The sequence below is a fragment of the Corvus brachyrhynchos genome, unplaced genomic scaffold (genome assembly GCF_000691975.1).
Source record: "Corvus brachyrhynchos isolate BGI_N302 unplaced genomic scaffold, ASM69197v1 scaffold523, whole genome shotgun sequence".
Classification (NCBI taxonomy): Eukaryota; Metazoa; Chordata; class Aves; order Passeriformes; family Corvidae; genus Corvus; species Corvus brachyrhynchos.
This window is the reverse complement of record NW_008237265.1, coordinates 1,896,610-1,921,199: the sequence shown is the minus strand read 5'-3', so window position 1 is coordinate 1,921,199 and position 24,590 is coordinate 1,896,610. Positions and strand designations below refer to the sequence as shown.

The window sequence follows — 24,590 nt, the reverse complement described above, 5'->3', positions numbered from 1 at the left end:
AAGCGGTGGGGCGGGGCAGCAGCAGCCTGGCTCCCGAGCACGGCCGGGAAAGGCTCCCTTGGAGGGGGTCGGGGCCCCAGGTTTTCCCCTGAGGCAGCCCAGTAGATGGTGAGAGTCCTTTCTAGTGAGGTAGGGTGTTAATAAGGTCCAATGGCTGCTGTTATGAGCGAAGGCTCACCCACAGTAAGGAAGAAGCAGTACAGGGCTGGGTTCTGGTGGTGGCAGTGAATTCTCCCCACAGTGAGCAACAGCTCAACCGTCTTCCTCCTATGCTGACAGCGAGAGAGCAAGAGGAGCCAAGCCCAGACCCTCAGCCCCCAGCCAAAATCTCACGGTATCTTTGCTCTTCCAAAGAGAAAACCCCACAGGTAAGAAAGTAGCCAGCTGCACCCTTCCCCCACTTTGGCCATTTTTTTGGTTTCTCTTAAGTAGTGGTTGTTATTGTTTCTTAGCAACAGATGGGACAAAATTCCATGAGAGAAAGAAACAAAAGGAAAAATCCTAACCGCCAATAGTGGAGTAATGCTCTTCTGTTCAAATAGGGGTGAGTTAAACTAAAGCTGAACAGTGAGTGAATGAGAAAATTTGCCAACTCACAGGAACACAAGAACAGGGATGATTTCTCACATTTACTAATCAGACATGCTTAAACTGTCTATCAGTGATAATTTTCTTTGTAAAGAAAAGAGACTTCCAAATCCACAGCACAGAAAATTCTAAAAGGCGCAAAAAGACGTATGGGCTGGAAGCCCTAGAGGATGTTAGGCTGCACGTTGTACTCCTCATGTGTCAGGAAAGCTGGAGAAGCTCTCCCAGTTGGCAGGCGCTTTGTGGGTCGGTAGCTCTTGATGGATTGAGAGTCCATTCCAGGCTGGAGTCAGTGTCAGCAGGGAAATGGGAACAGAGGCATCCCTAGTTTGGGTCTTTGGGACAGTTCTCCTGTGTGCTTGATTTTAGTCAAGGGCAGGCATTGAATTAAGGGTCTTAGTGCTGTTCTGTTGTGTATAACCAAGACATGGTGGTAGTGTTGTAGCTGTGAGTCAGGAGGTCCAAAGGTTTTTGGTTTTAATTTGTTTCTTTGATAACTGTGTGGTTTTATTACCCAAATCAATTTTGGCTTGCCTTGCAAACAACAAATGTAATTCTCCAGAAATGTTCTTTTTCAAGCCTCTGTCCTTTAACATTTCTAAAATGAAGTGCTGCTGAGGAAACCAGCAACCTCTGCTGGTCTCGTGATTGTAGGCCCAGTTTCACCCCTGAGAATGCTGCAGTAGGGAGTGGCAGAAGGAAACCCTGGGCCGTCTTCATACAGCGATGGGTGGAAAATCTGTGCTGCCTTTGGGATTCAAAAAAAAGCAACAGCCTGCTAGAAATAGAAGACCACTGGCCAAGAGTTTCAGGACAGTGGACCTGAAAGGTGGTTTTCTGAGTTCATTATTGAGCTTACAGTGTGTGTAAAGCTCCCCACATGAGTGTCCTTTTGCTAGTTCTGGGTTTGCATTTGTCTCATCTTTGGCCTTCCTAGCTTGCTGAGGTTTTCATAGCACTCAAAGCATTCTGATTAATACCTTTTTGTAGTATATCTAATCTCTACTGTTGATGATTACCCCATCTTATATGAAGAAACTTAATCAAGGAATGCTTGGACTGAAATGGCCATTTAGTCTGAATTTAAAGTTCAATTGACTGAGACACCTACTCAGGTATTCTTCTTGCAGAAGGTCAAAAGGGACCACGGAAAAATTCTGCTGTTTCAAAAAAATGCTATGAAGGCCTTTTTTTCCCCACTCTTCAGCTTCATGTAAGACAGGACACACATGTGAAGTGTCATTAAGTTCATGCTCTTCTGGCTGGGTGTTCGTAGTATCTCCTGTGGGCCCACAGGTTGGTCTTGTCACTGGTCAGAAAAACTAAATGGCTTTGTCATGCCTGTCTTTGGTATTAATAAGAATTTTCAGTGTTTTTAAAAAAGAACAAGGACATGCAAAACAGAATTAAGAGAACTGTGGTGTCTACCACTACTTTATTAGCTTTACTTAATCAGTCATGGAGCTGTCCAGTGGAGCAGACTTTTGGGAAAACATGTTGCACCCCACAGCAAGCGGTCCTACGAATGACTAGATGGAGGAGGTGATGTGAACTGAGAGCCAGGAGGTGCATGGAGCAGTGCCCTGACCCAAGAGACACTGAGGTAGGCTTTTCTGGGTCAGATCTGATTGGTTTGAGTAAACAGAGCCTGTGCATTTCCAAAAGGCCTCTAACAAATGTGTGAGACATCCCGCAGACCTGTGTACCGGGGCAGTGCCACAGCTGGGAGCTCACTTTTCAGCTGTGCTTTGCCTGCTTCCATATTTCAAAAGTTACCAAGGATCAGATGAAAGTTTTAGATACGTTAATGCTTTTGAAACTCATCTGACCCTTCAAGTTCTTGGAACTGTAGCAGGAAAAGATTTTTAAAACAGAAAAAGCATAGTTGTTTTTCACATTGAAGCAAGTCCATAAAATCTGTGAATTTTAATGTGCACTTCAGAGGTAAACTCCTTTTAATCCACAGAATAAATTTGCTGCATTACATGAAATGTAAAGAGACTTTTTACACATCTTTGTTTTTGCAGAATGATCTACTAGTTGTTTCTAAGGTAGAATAATGGTAATTTGGCTTCATTCATTTCATCACAAGGCAGAATATTGCTGACACTCTGCAACACTAACACCTTTAGCAAGCATGGATTGAGAAAAACCAAAGGAAGAGCATGCCCTTCATATTCTGATATTTGTCTTTCTACAGACTTTAGCCCCACAATGGTTATAAATGCTGCAAATCCAGAAAAATTAGGATCAATACCAATGCCACTGAAAAAGTATTTTAAAACAAAATACAATTAGAGCATATAAAATTTATGCAGAAGTGCAAGGAAGAGATGACCGTCAGTGAGTTTCAATGAAATACCTGCTTTTGTTTCACCATTTGCAGTTTCAACGTAGTGGAATTTATTTTTGGGATATGCTTTTGCTTTATAACACAAGACTATGGATAGAAAGCTTCAGCCTCTGGATGTTACATCTTGTCTTTTGAGGTCATCAATGACATCAAGGATCCTATTGTAATGGCTCTAGAGGTGGAGAATGCCTTCTGTCACCTCAGAAGACAACTCCTATAGTGATAGGTGTCTTGTTCTTCTGGCTGCACAAGCAGCCCAAAAGGCAAGTCACACTTGGTTCCTAACAGAGGCGGCTGCTACTCATGGGATGAATTCCAGCCTAAACACCCTGTGGGCTGCTGCAAGCCCAAATCTCCTGGATGTCTGAGAGTTGGGGATACAGATCTCCTTTCATAAGAAACATGCCAAAATGGCAGATTTTTAAGCTCATTGCTGGGAGTTCTCCACAGATACATTACTTATTTTGTACATCTTTTGCATCTGTCACTGCATGTAAGTCAGTGATTCTGAAGTGATTCCACATGCAGCCAGACTCTGCTTTAAACCTCCCAGCGCGTGCGTACATTGACGTTTGGTCCAGAAGAGACTTCCTTCTTCCTGTGCAAATTCAGTAGCCTCTCACAAGGGTTCTGCCTTACCTTTTTCTCACAGGTGATAGAAATGTGAGTGTCTCCTTTTGTGGTATCTTTTAAGTTTTCTGGCTGCCAGTTGCCTCTGCTTTTTCTATGAGGGAATGGGGGAATGTTTATGAAATGGTTTTATGTCATACGCGCTTTAATGGAAACTTGAGACAAATCTTCTCAGCTTTCCTTAACACTCTGTTCTTAAAAGCCAGATGTTGAAAAAGTTTCAAAAATGTATCTGTCATGCTCAGAATCCAAGCATTTGCACACAATCAATTTTCGACACGCAAGTATTTTGCTGAATGCGAAAAGACTAATGGCAGCTGCTTGTAGGACTGGTGCTCTGGCCTGGATTCTTTCTGCTTTAGGAAGATGAGATCTGGGGACTAAATCTCAGTACCAGATCAGGAGTTTGCTCAGCCCAGGCTTCCAAGCACAGTCACCTGGTGATCTGAGTGCTCATCATGAGGTGCCCCTTTTTCTTCACTGCTTACATCCACAGCTTCAGGGAATTAGATGGATGAATACCTGAATTAAGGAAGCACGAATTTATCTGATAAGGTGGAAGTGCTCAGGCTGAAGTCTAGGGCCAGATTCCATCCCTAGTGGCCCTGCCTAACACACAGCAGGAGCACTGAGGTAGCACCACATTGCCACTGCATTCCTGTGCTCTTGTTCAGCCCTTTCCATCTGCACAGGGACTGAGGCTGCTTTAACTGGCCTCTGGCGAACGTGGACCAAGGGAAGGCTGCTTGCTCCCATTCAGTCACAGACCTGTACTCAGTCAAATACAAGAATCACAAGGGCATGCAATACTTGGGAAAAGAGTCGCCCACTTCCCTGTTTTAGCCCCCTCATGAAAAGAAATTGTTTCACTGAGTAAATGCCCTACAGTGGTGCCTTGTTTCCTTTCTCTGATTGGAAAAGATTTTGTTGGGTTACCATATGAGTTGGATCTTCCTCACCTGTAGCTTTTTTTGGGCCTGTATGGAAGCTGGAGTAGTCAATATTGTCAGTTATCACCCTTCACTGAGTAAAAACACAGGAATAGTGACCACTTAAAGAGAAATAGCCAGGAATTTTTGTAGTCGAGCAGACCTTCTACTCTGAATACACTTTTCCTGAAGTGTAGTGTAGTTCAGTGCTAGTATGCAATTGGTTAGCACACAACCATTTTTTATGTTTGTCATTTACTGTAAGTTTGCTTTTAGGGCATGAAATTTGGTGGCTGAAGCTGATGGGACCTCAGACAGTGCAGTCGCTGATTTTTTCAGCTGCCAATTTCCAGCCTGTTTTCGAAACTGTGCACTCTTCTTTTAATAGCTAGATAATTTTACTCCATATTACATTATATTGTGGAATTTTAGGTGAAGTATAAAAAAAGATAAGAAAGATGGCTTTTTTTTTCCTGGCATAGTCTGCACTTTATGTCTCTGTCAAGTGCTTTTCTAAAGCTGTTTTTCCCAGACTGTGTGTTTTGCATGGGTGGGACAGTGGGTTATTGTTAGCCTGTTAGACACAACTCGGCTTGAATACCCTTCAGTAGTTTGGGAGGCAAGTCAGCTCTATTTGCATTTGTTCCAGTCACAAAGGTTTATAGGTCAGCAAAGGCTGGCTGGAAAAATTCAACATGCCAATGCACTATTCTTCTATGGTTGTCAGGAATTCAAACGTGCTGGTTTTTATATTTCTTCTTGGTCATGAATATATGATCGCACAGTCTGAAGTCGCTTTGTTTCTTCGGAGCTTGGTACCAGCTGGGACTAAGATGGAGGATGTGACTTGATGCCAGCTTTCCCCCCCTCTTTTGCCCGCACTAATCAGCAGCAAATCAAATGTCCGTGCGTCTGGAGGCAGTGAGAGGGCACTGCTCACCACTGCACTGGAGTGCTGCCGGGTTTTTCTCTTCTGTGAAAAAGAGTCCAGCTGAATAAAAGATGACATTTGTCCTTTAACAGAAAACATTGCATTAGCTTAATCTCCCTTCTGGTTTGGGTTTGGGTGCTCTTTTTGCTTTCTGTTTCTATGTCGGTATGTTTGGGTTACATCCTGAAATGTTTCCTGCTTAGTTAGATGCAAAGATGGTGTGGAGGTCTTCATTTGTGTACAGACTGACAAAGAATAGGCATCCTCTAGGATTCAGAACGTTGAAAGCCGTTCATACAGCTTTAATGTACACTGATAAAGATATCTCCTGAAAACTTTGGTATATCACCAACAGCCTGATCTTTTGAGAGCCTGCAATCAAGCTAAAAATATGTACTAAAAAGACTGTCTTTCCCAAAGAAAGCATTTCCTTAGCTTTGTTTTTTTGTCCTCTGGTTTTAGAGAAGGTATAGCCTTTTGCAGTCCTTAAAATGAAATATAGATTTATCCACTGTAATTCAATTCCTTCCAAGCTGCATTTTGAATTTTAAATGGTGTGTCTGAAAGCATTGTGCAGGATACTATTGCAGTTTTGCTGGGAGCTGACATCTTATTTCCAGGCTGGCTCAGGCCTATTACCCTGAAACCCGTAAGCCCCACTTGAGTTGGACTGATTTAAACTCAGTTACAAAAACCACTTGTCTTTATAGCTATAGCTTGAGATCTGAGAATTTTCTTATGAAGGAATAAAATAATGCCAGATCTCCTTTTAATATGCTCATTGAAATGCAAACTGTGACCTTTCTTGTTTTGTTGTAAAGAGACTTTCTGCAAAGTAGGGGCTGTTTGGGGGCGTAGGCACGGGGGCGTCGCATGTGCAGACTGGGGAGGCAGCAGCTCCCCCTCCTCCTTGCTGCCTCTGTTGGGGCAGCCAGGGAGCCCCATTCCTTTTGAATGCAGGATTCTCTGCCAAGTTGGCACCATCGTTCATGTTTATAGATTTAAATTCAGCACATGGCTTTAACTCTTCAGCTGCACTGGCTGCAAACAATCGCTCCAAACCAAACGCAAAGGTATAATCAGTTCATTGTCTCCGCCTTGCCAAGTTGCATCTGACCCTTGGAAATCCAGTTGGGAATGTTATTTTAAATGCCATCTTGGGTAAGACATATGCAGAGAGCAAAAGCATGTTTTACATGGAAATGTTTCCAAAATAGTAAACTTTACTGGGAGAAAGCAGCTCCTAAAATAAACATTTTTAAAAATCACATAAAGTATTGAGGGGAAGATGGTCTGGAATAATTGAAAGACTCCACAGTTAGAATACTATTAAGCACCAAAAAACATAGTTGTTTATGAACCTCCTTTTTCTGCCTACACAACTACTAATGTGGTGCAAACAGCATAAAATTGTCAGTCGCTGGAAATTAATCTGAGAAGAACATGTCATAATTTGGTTGGAGGGTTTTTTTAACTCTCAAAAAATCAGTTCTGACTGTTCTCGTAAATAAATATCTCAGTCAGTTTTGACTATTTTATTAAGCAAAATATTTTACCACTCTTAAAATAATTTTTAAAATGCAACCATGATTGATTTATTAAGAACGTTTTCCACAATTAGAGACATACTGGTCTATAGCTTTAGTATTTAGTAAAGGAGTAATGATAACATGACTGCAAATGTAGTCATGCTCTGAAATCTAGCTCTTTGAATCTTAGCTTCAAAATGGACAAATAAACATTTTTATACAGTGATTGGGTGAGGGCCATCCACCCAGTGAAAGCATAGGCTGAATCATACCACCTTCTAAGGTTTGGGTATGGACAAAGATGCAAGGAAATGCAATTTCCAAGTTTTTAGCTGCAGTCTTTTATCTGAATCAAATATTTTTTTCTAACTTGCTCATGTGGTTCATACTTAGAAGCATCTCAGTTATGACACTATTGGATACAGAAATAGTATGGTTTTAGCACTTGTATTCAATCATATTATAGTTACAACAGGGTTGGGGGTTGGAGGATTTACCTGTTTTTTCCCAACAATTTGCAAGGCATAAAGCACCTTGCATGTGACAAAATAGCTGTTCCATTCACTAGTTATTTCCTTTAGCATTAAGTTCTGGATGCAAGTGAGTAGTGACCTATCTGTAAAGTGTTCAGTGTAATCAAAGGCTAATTTGATAAGTCCCTTTCTGGGATTTTTAAATATCTTTATAATCATGGATGTGATGTAGTCTATGGGAAACTTCTTTGTAGCTAGCTCTGAAAACAGATGAAGAGCAACAAAGCATCTCAGCTACACTGTAAACGTGTAACTATATTCTTATTTTAGAATAATAAAAATTTCTCTTATCTTTTTCTCTCAAACCCTGTTGAGTGTTTTGGTACAGGATGCACTCAAAATAGCTTTCTTTTTGGCAATTATTTTATTCTTTAAAGTGAATAATTCTTTCATAGCGTATCAGATATACCGCATTAATAATTTTTTGGCATTATTCATCTAATTGACACGTGTCTGTGTGAATGTGTGTGTGTGTGTATACATACGCATGTGCTCTTCCGTTGTTTCTGAAATTTTAAGGAGGTGAGAAGCACACAAACTAAAGAGTTTTATATTCTCTAATGGTTTGCTTGCTGTAGAAAACAGATTTATTTTTATAAAAATACACACTGTTTTCTGACCTAGTGTGAAAGATGCTGTATTTATACAAACACTAATGTCGGAAACGCAGCTGTTACGTTACTTTGTGCTTTCCATCAGCTCCTAAACCCCTTGGATCACTCCTAAGTGAAAGCCAAAGTTGCAGGCACAGCTTGGATGCCCTTGTGTGTCCAGTGGATTTTTTGGCGGTTGCAGTCATGATCGATAGGGGGCTTTTTGGGTTTGATTTGGTTTGGTTTGGTTTTGTGGAATTGGTTTTGAATAGTGGAGGGAAAATACAGAAGTTGCATATTGAGATTTCAGTGCCACAGAAAAGGAGCAAGCAGACCACTGACATATTGCAGTAAATTTGGATGATGACATATCCTTTAATTAGGTGTGTGCAGTGTGAGAGACCCCATGGATAAGGTTGTTGAGAGCTTGCAGTTTTCCAGAGAGAAAAAATAATAAATCAGCCTTGGAGAATTGCTTTATTTTAAAGTGGGAAAAGGACGTGGGCTTTTCTTACCTGGTGCTTCAGTTTTCCTCTACTTGTACTCTTTTTTTTTTTTTTCCCAACACTGATTTTATTCTTTCAAATCTCTCCCCTTGTGTTTTTCAGCTCCTGCTAGCTCTGCCTCAGGACTGATGGCTGTGTTGAAACCCCAGCAATAAACTCTGAAGAGGTAGGATACATGGGATATCTCAGTATTAGAACAAATGGCCCTTTTCCTCGTTGTGTCATTATGCAATTTGTAGACATCCAGAAAAGCCAGGAAACATGACAAGTATTTACATGCCCTGATACTGCCAACAGCCCACTGAGCTTCACCTTCCCCAGGGAGCTTGTCCTCCCTCCTCATCCATGTCCTGGGAGCCGTGACAGCCTGTCAGTGTCTGCCTCTTGGGATATGGCAGTGGCAGCTCGCTCACATGGATGTTGTCTGATCCCAGGATCACTTTTTTACACTGTGTTCTTTGCCTTTCCTTCCCAGCTGAAGTCCCAAACCAAACAGTGTGACCGGGAGCTAGAGTTTGCAAAGGCTGGTTGCTGCCAGAAGTGTTCTGTGATGGAGGGTAGAGGAGGGAATGAGAGACTTTAGATGTCAGTTCTTGGACAGAAGAATTGTTGGGAAGCCTCATCTCCATTCACCTCTTGCTCTGACTAAGGCACAGTGGGAAACGGAAAAGACCAAGTCAGTTGACAAACAGAACTTGGATCCCTGCAAAGGACCCATATTTTCCTCCCATCAAATCTTCAAAAGATCAGAAAAAAGGTCTTGCTCTTACTGCCTTTGATGCATCCCCTTCCATCCCCTACTTCAGGACACCATTAGTAATCTTCTTCACTCATACTGAGAAAATTGTGTTGGAAAAGACAAGAATATGCCTGATGCTAACGAAGAATCCCCTTATGATGGTGACCATTTTTCATTATGAAGATTACTGGTTATGCTTTCTGTCCTGTGGGCCTTGGCCCAAAGATATACTGTACCACTAAGCGTAGCTTTAGTCCTCATCTTACCCCATGCTGTTATTTTATCTCAGTATTTTTTCACTGATCCATTAAAATAGGAAATACTTCTGAACGATTGCTCTCACTGAATTCAGATTCTCAGAAAAGTAGATGCTGATTTAATTTTTGCAATTAAAGATTTTAAGAACATAACCAATTAAGTTAAAAATAGTTACTCTTTAGAAAACATTTAGCAATCTAAAACCTAAAATTCTGTAGAACTTTGCATACTTCTTGGTGCACATCCACGTGGCCCAATTGCACAATGAAATGTAGCCTCTAAGCAGATGGGTTACTTTACACAACACTACCCGAAATTAATTTAATTATATTAAAGAAGCAATCATGGCACTGCTTGATAATCCTTTTTCATTTTTGCCACATACGGGAGTTTAAGGATATTTCTTCTAATGTGGACACAACCCTTTGAGCAAGGGTTCTTTGAGGAATTGGGGTGGAGGACAGTCTCCTTTTGAACGCTCCGTTTGTCCCTTCACTGAAGTTCGAGTCAAAGGCACACACAGAACAGCTGCACCTGACAAGGGACATTTTGAATTCCTTGGCCCTGCCAGAGGTAGTGGAAAGGAGCACAAGAGCCCCAGGCCTGTCCCATATAAGAAATATGTCCCTTGCCAATATTATTGCCAATATTATTTCACACCAGTTGTGCCCTGTAAAGAGGGGGATGTTTTGTACGCTTAACAATACCAAACCTAAGCAGAAGTGGGTTTAATTGTGACCATGGTTCTCCTGTCCCGGTGCACTGTTCTGTGGCACTCAGGGCTGGACTGTGTGCAGGAGCTGAAAGCCACTGGGATGGAAGCTGGAAGGATGCGATGGCATATGGGGGCCTGGAGATGAACCCAGGGTAGGAAACTGGTGAGACACAGGATGAAAATTGTTTCTTTCCTTGTATTAAGGTCTAGATCAGCCTGACCGCTCCTTGTCCTTCCTGCTGTCACCACATTAGCACCAGCTTTGACACTTAGAGCTAACCTGTGAGATGATGCAACCATGGACTGAGAATGAGTAAAAAAAGTGTGGCATAGAAGTATGTGGGAAATGCCGTGAGGGGATTGTCAGCCATATAAATTTCATATAATTTTTTTTCCTTAGAAGGGAGATTTGCACTTGTTGCATTTGGTGGACTTGTATTTGCCTGACGTGCAACTGAGTTGCATGACTTAGGTGTTGTATACACTCCCTCTGGGATTTTTTTTGACATAACCAAAGGATTTTTACTTTGCAGGGAATGTTAGCCTGGAATGTGGCCAAGTGTGACCGCTCCGTGTAAATTTTGGATGTCTGAAGGGGGAGATGCCATGCTTGGTTGGTTCTCCTTCTGGCATGTCTCATGGGGAGTGTTCTCTTCCCTTGGTGAGGTCAGAGTGCTGCTGCTGGAGGGAAAGCTCTAACTAGGCACTTCTTACAGTGTGGAGGGGTCAGTTAAAGAATAATTGCCGTGAAAGATTAATACTGTGTTTTAATTACTTTTAATGGTGGTGACTCTGGTTCTGCAGCTGCTCTTTCTTTCTCTGTGTGCATCCAATGCTAGAAAATTTTAAGTTGCGCAAGAAATACAGGCAAATAATTTGCTCTCAAATGCATTTTACAATGCTTCACCTAAAACTACTTCTAAACAAGTACTTCTAAAAGTACTTCTAAACAATGCAAAAATTAACCAAAAACAAGAACCAAATGTAGGTGGCTTTTTTCTGATGAACATGCTTGCTTTATATAAGCTTCCAGGTATACATACTGGTGCTGTGTACGTGCTGTGGCTTTATTGTTGCTATCCTGTTTAGCAGTATGGTGATATTGGCTAGAGAAACTGCTTTTCATGCATTTTTTGCATTCATCTAGCTCTTTCATGACTTTCTCTAACTTGCAAAATTTTCTGTTTCCTCAGAAGGGCCAGAATCTAACAGAAAAGTAATTATCTACCACAAATACGGTTTTTATCTAAAGAAAGAATTACAGTAGTTGCAGTATTTAGTCCAGAATCAGTGGCACAGCTTGAGGATCAGGTAATTTGGTGGAATAGCAACAGAGAGTTTTATTCCTCAAGTGGCACTCACTTGAGTGCAGGTTACAGCTTCAAGTCTATAAAACTGTTGAGATACCAGACTTTGGAAAATTGTAGCATTCCATTGCATAAGAAACATGAAAAATATTTTTAGGGAGTTTAAAACTTATTAGCACTCTGATCTTGCACAGCAAAACCTTTGGTAACCAAAATAATCGGTATTAAAATGTTGAGACTAAAGTAGGTTGGATCACCATTTCTGTCAGCATTGTGTAACTCAAGGGGCCTCATAAATCTGGTTATGCCACCAATGTCTTGTAGTTAAATGTACCACAGGTTTCAGTATCTGGAAGATCATTTCACAGGTATAATTCCCACTGGCAGTGAGTGAGGGCCAGCTGCACACCCGGAGTTCTGGTGTTGGCAGGGGAAAGCTGTGGAGACTGTGATCCCATTCCTGCAGGGAAGTTCTCCACCTGCCTCTACAGCACAGCGTGTCCATCCAAGTAGCTCCCAGCTGCAGGGAGATGCTGTGTAACTGTATGACATGGGCTGGTGAGAGATGCCATCACACTTCACTCAAGCATGTCAGGTGTCCAAACATTGGTCTGAGTAAGAGTGTCAAAGGTTCTATTGTTATTGTAGTTTATTAGTTCTTGAAAGAATTTTAAAACAGAAAAATGAATTCACTTGCTAACTGCTGACACATTTTCTGAGCACTTCTGAATAGCTGCTGGCTACTGTCTTTGGATATAATAATGGAGTTCAGGCAAATTCACCAACAAGTGTACTGGAAATCTTTATGGATATATAAAGAACATGCTGTCCTCTGCTGATAGTGTGTACTGGCCTTTGCCTTGTAAAGGCCTAAGCCTTCTAAGAGAAGATGCTTTAGTAATGTCATTTTATAGACAATACACGCAATAAACATCCTCTGGCACTTCAAAGTTGCTAAATCTACACCCCAAATGAAAAGTTACATATATACACTGTGCTTTTAGCCTCCTGATGTGCCTTAAAACTTCTATATCTTGGATAATTTCTGCCTTCCAAATAGTAGTTGGCAGGGAAGACTAGGAGCTGCTCTTCAGAAGCAATGCTTGATGGATCTGTCACTAGCAGGCTGGTCTGCAAAAATTCCATGTGAATTGGGCATGCAAGTCTCCACCCTTCAGTACGTCTGAGTTCTGCTTAGCAGAGGGCAAGTGGAAGAGGAATCTGAAATGGCTCAGCTATAGAGGTGTCATCCCTGGTTCAGCCTCCAAAGAAGATAAAGAAACCGGAGGCTTGGGGAACTCTGTTCTGTGGAGTTAAGGGCATCTCAGCAGGGACTCTTCTGATGTAAAATTATGCAAATAAACACTGTAAGTAAGTTGCAACCTCAGAAAGACGTAACACATGATAAGGTAATGGGTGGCAGGACATAGACAGAATGACCTGGATTCACAGTTTGAGACAAATTGGAGGAAACTTCCTCTGATAGAAAGCAGATTTCAGCTGCCCCTCCCCCACCAGGTTCGGGGAAAAGAAATTCCTTGGAGGAAAGTGAAAAAAAAGTTATTTATTTAACAAGCAGGGTGCACTCAGGCACCAAAAAGAATGAATAATGTTAAATAATAAAACCTTTCGCTGTGGAGAAGACCTGGGAAGATTTCAGAGTCCTTTGTGGGTGCGGCTCTGCCCTCTCCGGAGCTCGGGTTCGGAGTGGGCCCCTTTGGGCTGCGGTGTCGGGCCTCCCAGTGATGTTGTTCCAGACCGGAGCAGAACAGTCCCAAGAAAAGTTCTTGCCTCAACTAGCAGGCTAGATAAAAAGCAAAGAGTTTTAACTCTCCATCTCTCTCCCGAGAAAAGGAGCTGAGAGCTGGGAAAAGCAGGAAGGTGCTTTCCTCGGCTCTGTAGCAGCAGGAACACAGAGGAATGCAGGGGAGTGTGCATGTCCTTGAGCACAAAGCTCTCTGAAGAATTCACCTGGCTTCTCTCCCCTCTCTCCTGAGAAACAGCTTAACAGGAAGGCACAGGATTAATGTCTGGCATAGGGCAGACCATAGGGAATATGGAATCATACAGTCACCCCAGGATACCTGCATAAAAATTGGCTTTAGTTCTATAGTTTTGGGTGCATCAGAGAGCAAAGAAAGTGAGCCTAAGCTGACCAAAAAGTGAGTTGGGAGAAAGCTTAGTTAGTAACCAGGTGGTTTAGGGGGAAATCAGACCTTTTCAGAGCATCATATCACATTATAATCAGTGTAGGGCATTCTACACTGACAGTCTAATGCTTCTGGCTGAGGATAGTCTGGCCAAGGCCTCAAGGGCTTTCATGGGTCTGAGCAGGTGGGGAAAGCTCCAGGACAGACCTTCTACATAGCGTGTTTATAGGCAGACAACAGAGGTCTTTGCCGGTTCAACATCATAACTTCCTTGTGTGAAATAATGCTATTTATTTACAGTCTTGTATTTTGGGGAGGGGATGTTTGAGGCATAATGTGTTTTTTTTCAGAGACATTCTGTCACTTGGAAGATACTGCAGTACCTTTCAAAAGCTATTTTTTTCCATTTATAAACTGTTACATTCAGCCCTTGCAGATAAGAAAACCATCTGATATATGAAGAAAAACTCCATACTGCATTTTCCTTTCTAAATAATAGATGAACATTTATAGATGAAAGCCCCTCCCATTAGTTAAATAATAAATAAAGAGTTGCATGAGTTTTCTTTCAAATGAAACATTTTAATTATTCCTGATCACCCCAAGCAAATGCTACTGTTGTGGCGATGGCTCCAAATACCAGCCTCACACAATCAATAAAAGGGCATTATCTTCCCAGCTGTGCTGAAAGTACCGCACATCATGGTCTCATGATTAGTTGGGACTTACATTTTAAAAAGAAAATCTTTGTAATTTCAGGGAGCACTCTTTGATTAGCTTCACGGTTGTTAATAGCTCTGTTCTCCTTCATCCCCAATTTTTATTTCTATTTATCAATATTTGGATACCTAAAGGTTGAAATAACAACAGGTAATACTAAATCACACACCTCTTGAATTAAAGGGACCTCTGAAGTCAGAGATACTACTTTAGTTCCACATTGAGTTACTAAGCTTAATTTAAAGGCAGCATTTTGTTTAGTGCTTAGCCTCTCCTTCTTCCCCAAAGATGCAACACATCCCCCAAACCACTGCTCTTGCTCCCAGCCTTGCCCTGTATTGTATTTCTCCTCATTAATATCTATATTAACCCTGTACATTATCCAACGTGCACAGTACCACAGCAGTGCCCTAAAATTAAGATGAGATCTCAAGTACTCCTGTAACACTAATGAATATCAGTAGTAAATTCTGGAGAGCAGGTAATGGATAACTAAAGACAACTAATCCCATTTTAAAAAAAGTGACTAGAAGTTGAAAATAATGTACTGTACTTTGCAGTCTTTCATACCGTGACCACTGCCTTGGCCAGGTTTTTGTTTATAAGCAGTGACAAGCTGAAGATGTTTACCCCACAATTGACACACACAGCCGTTTTTCCATCAAGAAGTTCCTTTCATTTGCACAATGTCTGTGTAAGTGTTCAAATATTCGCCATGGAGCTTGGAACTAGGTATTGGCCAATGATGACTTAGAAACAAGTATGAGCTTGCTGTCCTGAACCACATGCTCTGCTTTTCCATATCAGATGGTTAAACTGAATGGACAGCTCAAGCCCAGACAGTGTCTTCCCTCCAGCAAGGTAACCAGACTGTATCAGACCTGTCCTCAGAGTGGTATTTGCCTCCAACCTTGTCCCTGCACACCCCAGGTCCCAGGCTGATGTGAAACAACCTGATCCTTGTTGAGTTACTGGTGTTTAGACCAGCCCAGCAAAGGACCTCCTCTGAAACCTGGAAAGAGAAGGGTGGGGAAGCTTCTCCTGTAGTTTGCTTCATATGGATTCTGCTTTGTCATTTTGGTAGCCTTTCCCTCTGCAGTTGAACAAGGGTTTCATTGTGTGAGAAACTCTGTCATGGAGTTTCCGCCCCAGGTGGAAACTCGGCCCTGTGCAGCTGCTTGCTTCCTCATGCCCATAGGACACAGGAGAGAATCGGAAAAGTGAGAAAAAGTGAGAAAACTCATGGGATGAGATAAACATAGTTTAATGGGGAAAGCAAAACTGTGTGCACAAGCAAATAAAACCAGGGATTCATTCCCCACTTCCCTTGGACAGCAGGTGCTCAGCCATCCCAGGAAAGCCGGACTCTATCACAGGTCACAGTGACTTGGGAAGACAAACATCATCACTCCAAATATCCCCCCCTTCCTCCTCCTCTTCCTTGTATATTGGGATGATTCTATATGGTCTGAGATGTCCCTGTGGCCAGTTGTGGTCAGCTGTCCTGGATGTGTATCCTCCCAACTCCTTGTGCCCCCCAGTCCTGTCATAGGTGGGGTGGGCAAGGAGCAGAAAAGGCCTTGGCTCTGTGCATGCCCTGCTCAGCACTCACTAAAACATCCCTGTGTTATCAGCTCTGTTCAGCACAAATCCAAAACACAGCCACTACCAGCTACTGGGAAGAAATTTAACTCTACCCCAGGCAAAACCAGCACAAATCCTGAGTCCTTTCAAGTCGTGAGGAGTAAGGTCTGTGACTGGGGAGAAGATCAGACCTGTGGCCCCATGACATTCACATACTGACACAAGTTTTCCCTGTATCCTGTTGACAGCCCTGGGTATCCTGCTGAGCCTCAGCAAGCAGGTCGTTAGTGCGGTGTCCTCAGAGGGTGTGGGCAGAGCTGGGGCCAGCCCCTCTCTCACCTCCTGCTCCTGGCACTGGGCTGATTGGTGGAGGGGATGGAGCTGTTCCTCAGGTGCTGCTTGAGCCATTGAGGTCACTTCAGGTGAAAGAAAACATCCTAAAATGCACACAACCTATGGAGTGCTGCAAGAGCTCACCAAGGGGAAGGGAAAGGGAGAGAAAAAGGGGAAAGAGAAGAGGAAGAGAAAGAGGACAGGGAGGCAACTCCCAAGGGACTCCCATACTCCTCATGACATCAGGTTCTCTCATGCCCTTTACTAGGGAGGGTGCTGGAGGGGTGCAAAATGTTTTAGAGACTTTTTTATTTTATGTTTATTTATGCCTGTTTTCCCACTGTGTATAACTTTGGGCCTTTTTGTACCAAAGCTCCCATGAAGTGCAGATGAAGTGAAGAGGTGACTCCACCCCGTTGTAATGTTCAAAATACGCTCATTCAGCTAAACATACTTTGAAATACTGGCAAAGCAGCAGCCTACACAGTTCAGGCTGAAGCAGTTCAGGTAGTGTCTGAGGCTGTTTCCTCTACAGTTCAATAAATCAACAACTCATAGTGTAACTAATATTCTTTTGCCACTAAAATACACCTCAAAAACAGAAGCTGGTGTTTCAAAGGGATGTGGGCTTGCTTACCATGTACTCTGACGTAGCTGAATAACTGACCAATAACTGGAGTACTTTTATTAAACAAACCTCACACACATGGATTTTTTTCATCTTAAACTTTTCTGTTTACAAAATGCTGATCTCAATATGGTGAGCATGAGAAGATGATTTTTCTTTTTAATTATCTGGAATTAGCCATGTAAGAAAACATATTTTTTAAGAATTTTATCTTTTAAACATTTTCATTGCAGAAAAGGCATACTGAGATTTTCCATTAGAAATAATCATGCACTAACTTAGAATTTTGGGGAAATTTTCAGATTAAACTATTATATGCATTTTTTTAAAGGAAAATGTTTATTTTAGTCAATAAGGTGATGAAGTTGGTGTGGATTTTTCTAATTAATGCTTGTTAACTACTCTGCAGAGGAATACCCTTTAAATGCTATTTCTTCAACTAAAATTTGAGATTATATATTACAAATATGTAAGATGTTTACTTATTTTGTAAAAAGGGCTGTAGCCCAAAAGGCATTAGAACCAAAGTCCTTGTCTTTGCTAAGCACTCAACACGGTCAGGCCCAAAGTCAGAGTCCCTGTCCACTGCTGCCACCTTGAAGTTCAGGAATTCAGGTAACTTCAAACCACACAGTATGCTCCAGGTTCCTTAAATGACCAAGAAGATAATTTTTAGGATTTTTTAAATGGGGAGTGGGGTTTTATTTGAAGTGAACAGAAAGTATGGGAGATAAAAGCTTCAAAGTACTTTTTTCAGCAACTGCCCTGGTCTTTCCCAAATAATGGCAATTTCTGTTCATTTTCTGCTAATTGCATGTGCAGACAGATTTTGAGCCATCTGTGGTGGCTCCAGATCGGAGAATTTCCTGCAAAGCAGTCAGGTTCCAGAGGAACTGGTCTGTGGTTCAAACATGTCCTGGTTTGAGCTCCCCCCCACCCTGAGATCTGGGTCCCTGTCGGCATCTCTACAGAAGCGACACATCCTCTGTCTGCACATGGTACAAATAATATTTCATAATGAATGTATGAAAACTGTGAGACTTTCTTCTGTGAAGAACAAGCTGAACACAAATCAGTGTGTCTTCCAGTGGTTTTTCTCAGTTAAGAAAAAAATCCATTCTATAGCTTCACATCTTGATATTACAAAATGTAAAGGTGGGCAAGGCATTTTTGGGTTATGGCAAGCTGTGGTTGGTGTGTTCCCTCAGACTTCACTATGAAAGAGCCATAATTCTCACTAATCTTCATTCAATGAGATTTAATCATAGAAAATTCTTAATAGGTTTAGGTAGGATGGCAGTTTTTGGACTAAAGATAATACATCTTAAAATAGTGAGGCAGAAATATAAAAGCAAATCTAGAAAAGCCAATAAGGCATGAATCATTCAATAAAATAAGATCTAATGGTAGGAGTGTATTATGGAAGAGTTCAAGTAATCTTTTATGTATTTTTTTTTTCCATCGCCTGTTAGATTTTGTATATAAATTCAATAAGTTACAGCTCCTGGAAACATATTTTGATTTGCTAGATCTCTATCTGCATGTGAGAGCTTTAGTCACAAGTGTATTTAGATTGGGAGCAGACCAATACAGATTTATTTTACAACACACACAATCCTGGGAGTCCCATACAAGCTTGTGCACAAATTCCTGACAGATGTATCTATATCAAAACAAGCAGCCAGAATGTGCTTGGCCACTTTTTCAAATGTCAGGATACCCTTAAAAATGCAATTGAATTAACCCTGATTTCACTACTCCAGCTCGTTTTCCATTCTTTATTTTAAAATAATACAAAATTTAATCTATTGAGACTAAAAAGACCCATAGAAGGTATCTTTGAGTGACAGCATGGTTTATGGGGAGGAAACTAATGACATATGACAAAATGCAGAAACATTGCTTGTCACACAGTCCTGTGCTACAAGTAAATTCATCAACCAAAATCCACGTTTCAATAACATGTTGTGACAAAAAGAAACCAAAGCTAGGAAATAACACTTGGCTAGGTTGGTTTAAATTTGGGGGTGGTTGATTTTGACTTTTCTAATCCACTGAACAGAGGAATGTCTGGGGGTTTATCCCACTTCTTCCATTATTTTTCTACTTGGGTATCAGCCTTACTTTCTAAGAGTGTATGTCTTGTTCTGGAAGATGTGAATACTGCTCTTACAAGGTTTAGATAAGAATATGACTTTTATACAGAGGATTACCTGCAGTTGAGTGTTGGGAACGACATTGTGCTGGTTTGGACATTAAGAAGGAAGCTCCAGTACTTTCTCATCTCCTAAGCTCCTTTTATTTTTCACTTGCCTTTTCACCTTTTGAAATTAACAGTGTCCATTGTGAACACAGGAAGTTTAACTCTTAGTTTACCTACTTTTTAATCATTAAATCACTTGCCAGGTTCATTTTTCTCTAATTATGAGAGTACAGGGGGGTGAATTGTACTTCTCCAAAGAAACAGATCTTTATAAGTTACAAGTTTTATCAGAAGTAATCCTGTATTCTGTAGGAAAATGAAAGAGCTGCTTTCACATTCAGGTTTTTCTGTTTGTTTTTTGGGTTTTTTTCTTTGAAAATGCTCACACACTAGCCAACAGTTCCAGATTTAGGACATTTCTTCCACATAGGTCATTTAGGATTTCAGAATGTGATTTTAGAAGTTTTTTATAAGTATATTTCTGGTGAAATAGAAGTCCTGAGCTGAGGCAAGAATGACAAAAGTACTTTGTAGGGAGAAACTTGAATTTTCCTTTCTCTAGATTAGAAGAATCCCTTCAAAATAATACTCGAGTCCTTTACAAGTTTTGTTTGGATTATTCTAACTCTTGTTCTCCTGGAATAATTTCTTCAGCCTTGGTCAAGCTTGCCCTGAGTGAGGCTGGTTTCAGGTTATAACAGTGTGCCAAGAACATTTCATCCCAAAAGGCCACTACCATTCCATTGAGAAGATGCTGGTCTTTGTGTTGGAAATGATGTTAGCAACATTTTGCCCATATCATCAGAGTTTCAGTAATTTGTGTGTAGCATATATTCAGGCAACTGTTTGCTCTTTGCCAAAACATACCAAGTGTCCTCCTGGAAGGTGCCATCTGACCACAGTGCAGGGTCGTTGCTGTTGGCATCATTATGCTGCAGTGTAGAAGCTCATTCTGCCAAAGACTCAGCTGCCCTTTGGGACTCAAGGTCTCTTGTGCTGTGCAAAAAGGAATTTATGGTTCAATCTCTTTGCAATGAGTTCTTGCCACACTCATTCACCTTGGAAAACAATTTTCTTTCTAAATACTCTCCCATTTAGCTGCAGAAGGCATGTTGCCTGTGATTTCTGGATTTATCACACTCAGAGGTTTGCTTCCGGAGGTGTCTGAAAGGTGCCTGTAAAAGTTAGTGTAAGCATTCATGTTATTACAGGTTTCTTTGAGTTACGACTTTCAGCTCTAGGCACATTCAAAACACTGAAAATATTCAATAAGGATGAAAATTCACAAGAAGCTGAACACAGTGTTACTGGAACAATAATCCAAAATAATCACAGACTCAAACAGCCAGTAAGTGCACTGTGGCCTTCGCTACTGCCCTGACCTGGATCCTCCTGCCTCAGGCAGTGTGAAAGGAATGTGCATTCGCTGCAGCTTCCCAGTCTTCCTTTTGTGCCAAAAGAAAAGCAAATCTGACTTTGGCCTGGCAGGTAGTTTCGATGGTCACTTTGTAGTCCTTTCCTCAGTTCAGCACACATGTGAGCCCATGTGGACCCTGAGCCGTCACCAGTTACAGGAGCTGGGATCTTGGCTAGTGCCCACTGTATCCGCTTGGACACAAACCAGCAATGCTCTGCAGCCCATTACGCCCCCCAAGGCATTACTGGAATTTCCAACCGTGCAAAATTTATGAGTCAAACCTTCCCCAATCTTAATATTTACTTAAAATGAAGATATTAAAGGATAGAAAATAGTTTTTAAAACTGATTTTATTTTATGGTGTTCCAGCACTATAACACTGAGAAAACCAGTTTTATTAACCTGGGATAATGGGAAATACTCCCTAACCTCTTAGTGCCTGGTAGAGCTTGCTTTAGAACTGTGCCTTGTATAGAACAAAGGGTGTGTGTTTGGCAGAAATCCATGAGGGCAGGTATTTTACTTTTTTTTTTTTAACACACTCATATTATAAGTCAGTTAATGTTGGTTCCTCATACGCTCCTTGGTTGTGAACTCTGGCAAGGGTTTGCCAGTGGGATCCAGGGGAAAGGTGCTTCCAGCACACAGTGCCAGTATCTGCGGTGCTTTACCAGGAGTTCAGGCTCCCAGGATGGAGGGGATACTTGTGCCAAAATCTTACTCTTAAAATGTGGGTACTATCTCTCCTTCAGCTCATGGGATTTCCATGAATATGAATTAGAGGATCTCTGAGAAGTGTCCAAGGACCACAGTGGTAAATAGTGCCACAGCAAAACCTTATAATTCAGCCTCCAGTGGGTAGTTTGAGAAGCATCCAGCAAATAAGACATGGAACTGCACCTTGTTAGTGAGGAGAATACAAAATAGGGTAGCCGCCAATATTGGCATTGTTTTGTTTCATCCAGTTCCTGAAGCTGGGCCCCAGCAGAAAAGATGGAAGGCCCATGGGTGAGAATTGTACTGTACAAACAAGGGCTGTATACAAGAAATGCTGCTTGCTGCAGAGCAGATTTTATTCCTGTTTTTCTCTACTTGATTCTATACACTTTAATCCTCTTTGAACAAGATTAACCCTTGTTTCAATATAGTTTTGACACATGTATGCATGTGTCTGTGTGTCAGTGCACATGCTTGAGCAAGTTGGTTTTTTGCAAGTTAGGGAAGGGGGTTAATAGCAAATTGCATGAACAGAGATTTTATCCTGTAGCAGTCTACTAAGATCCAAATGAGTCATCAGGAGGAGTGGAGTATTCTGAACCATCCCACAGTGCTACTTGAGCCATCTGATGGCAATAAGAAGATAATTCTCTATTTCAAGCATCTCCATAAACAACACAGTTGTTGGTGATTCCCTCTTTTCCCTTGACAATGCTCTGGCTTTTCAGCACTGTCTATTTTGTACCTGCTCCCATTTGCTTCCCCAGCCAAGAAGCCCAGTTTCTTTTTGCAAATAGTTTTAGCTTACCTGTTCAAGCAGAGTCTATTCCCACCTTTCACACTCAGCCTGCCTCCCTTGCTCCACCAGTCTCTGTCAGTTAACTGTTTCCCTTCTCCCTTCTTTTCCTTGTATTCTGGTTTAATAGTTTTAGTTCTTCCATACTGAAATCAAGCAACTTGCACTAGGCTGTGTGGATGCCACAGGAGAGACATTAAGAGCTGAGGATGGTGGTTTTGTGGCGCCCAGGTGGACAGTTCCACCATCCCAGGCAGAATGACAGAGCTCTGGTGTCGGGCAGGGAGGTTTGTCTGCATCTCACCAGCAGCATGGTCTGTGAAAGTGAGGGCTTTGGGATTTTCTCTGTCAAACCTCAGCGAGCCCCTGGCTGGTGTACACAAGCTGAGGCTTTCCCAAGTTGGCAGCCTGGCCAGAGTGAAGCAGCCAACTCCCCCTACTTACCATGCCACTCCCATCCTAACCCCTGCTCCAAACGTGGGCAAGCAGGAGCTTCTCAAAGAAGAGGTTTCTGTAATTTGGCAGCATGACCAATCTTTGGTAGGCTCCTTCTCAAAAAGGCCTAAGATGTTTGGCTGAAGATTTTCATACAAATCATCCCCCAGGCACACACCTGGTGAGGAACATTTTCAGCCAAACAGTTGAAGTTTGGCAAACTCTTCATGGCAACTGAAAATGTAGTCTTCTAATAGGAGGTATCTGGCAATCATTCCACCTGGCAGTTATGCCAGCCCCACCTCTCATTTTTTGGATCATTTAATAAAGCAGTGAAGAATTTTAAGGGAGTATTTTTTCCATTAGAATTTAATAATATACAACCATGCAACTTCCTCATACCCCTTTGAGCTACAAACCGTAGGGAGAGAATTTCAAACCGGCATGTAGAGTTTGGAATCACTAGCCAATTCCCATAAGCTTCATAATACTGGGAAGTTTGTCATTGAACATGTAGATAAAAAAATGAGAAAAAATATACTAAAATTGTTACTTTTCCATCTTGAATACCCTCAGTATACCTTTAATTATTTTAAAAGCATGTTTTTACATGTTCTAAAAATTATTTTATAAATGAGAAATTAAAGTCTTACTGCTCTGTTTCATTGCTGAGTTTGACTATTTATTGTATTAGCTCTGACAATGCCTTGCTGCTTTAAACCAGAGAAAAGCAGTAAAGGACACTGAAAATGAAGAACTTTTTGGTATATGCAACTTCTGCGTGTACGAATTATTTGTTATTTGCTCTTGTGACAACACTGAGCAAACTTCGTAAGAAAGAACAAGGTTTTTACTCATTTTCACTTGAGTATTTATTAGTATTTTTATAGCTAAAGGATTATATCCTCCAAAGAATTCTCTAGCCTCTGAAGCCAAACACTTATCCAAAGAACTGGGGCCTGCCTTTCTAAGTAATTATGGGCTGTGGTTTGCTCGGTCTGCACTTTGCTTGTTTGTTGGATGTCAATTCAAATGCAAAACCTTCAGGTGTAACAAGTTGCTCTTCATATTTCATGGCACAGTATGCTTTATTCTGATCTGTGAAGGGATGAAAATGTTCCTGACAGTGGTAGTCACAGCATGACTTCGTTGAGTTGCCCAGTGTGGCTTCACCTATTACAAGGATAAACAGATCACAACCAGTAAAAACTTTTATAGAATTCCAGCAATAGGAAGAAAAACACAAAACTTTGTCATGCCTGATCAGCCCACTGGTGTTTCAGCTCTCTCCAAGTCACCAAATGCTTTAGAGGAAACGGGAGGACTCTGACAAACATGCATCTGTTAATATGCAGATGGGGAAAATCGCCAATACGAATTATTATTATCTAGCAGGTCCTGAAAGTGGGGCTCTATAAAGGAATTTGTGTCAGTTTGCAGCCTGTCCTTTCTGTCGTTGGGCGGAATGTCGATGGATGTGCTGAATAGTGCCAATGGGATTACAGCTGCTCAGGATGAATTTGGTACCAGGCTGCATGCTGAGGAGATGGGGCATGCTGAGGAGATGGGGCATACCTGGTCTGATTCATGCCTGGATAAATTCTGCTTGCTGGAGCCACCCAGAAGGTGACAGCCAGAATTCTATTCTGCAAAAAAGGGGGGTTTAAAAAGTCAAATAAATGTGTGCTTGGCTTAACAAAAGAAGGTGCTTTAGTTTAGTGCACAGTCCATTTATTCCACACATCCCCCGGCCAAATAAAGGGCCCGTCTGCAGAAAAAACTGTAAGTGATGCTAATAACCAAGGGAATTAAAGATTAAATGGGAATAAATGGCCAAAGAGTCACAGGTGAAATTCTGGAGTAGCTGGATGTAGAACAAGGGAAGGATTGCAAAAGGAACAGAGTTAAGAAGGCGAGTTGGGGAAGGGAAGGGGGGACCGAGGGGGTTGCCGGGGTGCGGGAGCGGGCGCAGCGCTGCGGGAGCGCGGGTACGGCC

At 41.7% G+C, this 24,590-nt stretch overlaps 2 long non-coding RNA genes across 2 annotated transcripts in view; one reads left to right on the top strand and one right to left on the bottom strand.

Annotated features, from left to right (window-relative positions):
• LOC108445775 overlaps positions 1–13,174 on the top strand; it is a 42,057-nt gene extending 28,883 nt beyond the window's left edge. The window contains exons 2-3 of the long non-coding RNA XR_001860750.1: positions 8,695–8,758; positions 9,068–13,174. This is a non-coding gene — a long non-coding RNA (uncharacterized LOC108445775). The remainder of the gene's footprint in view (positions 1–8,694; positions 8,759–9,067) is intronic.
• Positions 13,175–18,269: 5,095 nt separating this feature from the next.
• The window catches only part of LOC108445774, an 8,321-nt gene continuing 2,000 nt past the window's right edge, over positions 18,270–24,590 (bottom strand). The window contains exon 2 of the long non-coding RNA XR_001860749.1: positions 18,270–23,767. This is a non-coding gene — a long non-coding RNA (uncharacterized LOC108445774). The remainder of the gene's footprint in view (positions 23,768–24,590) is intronic.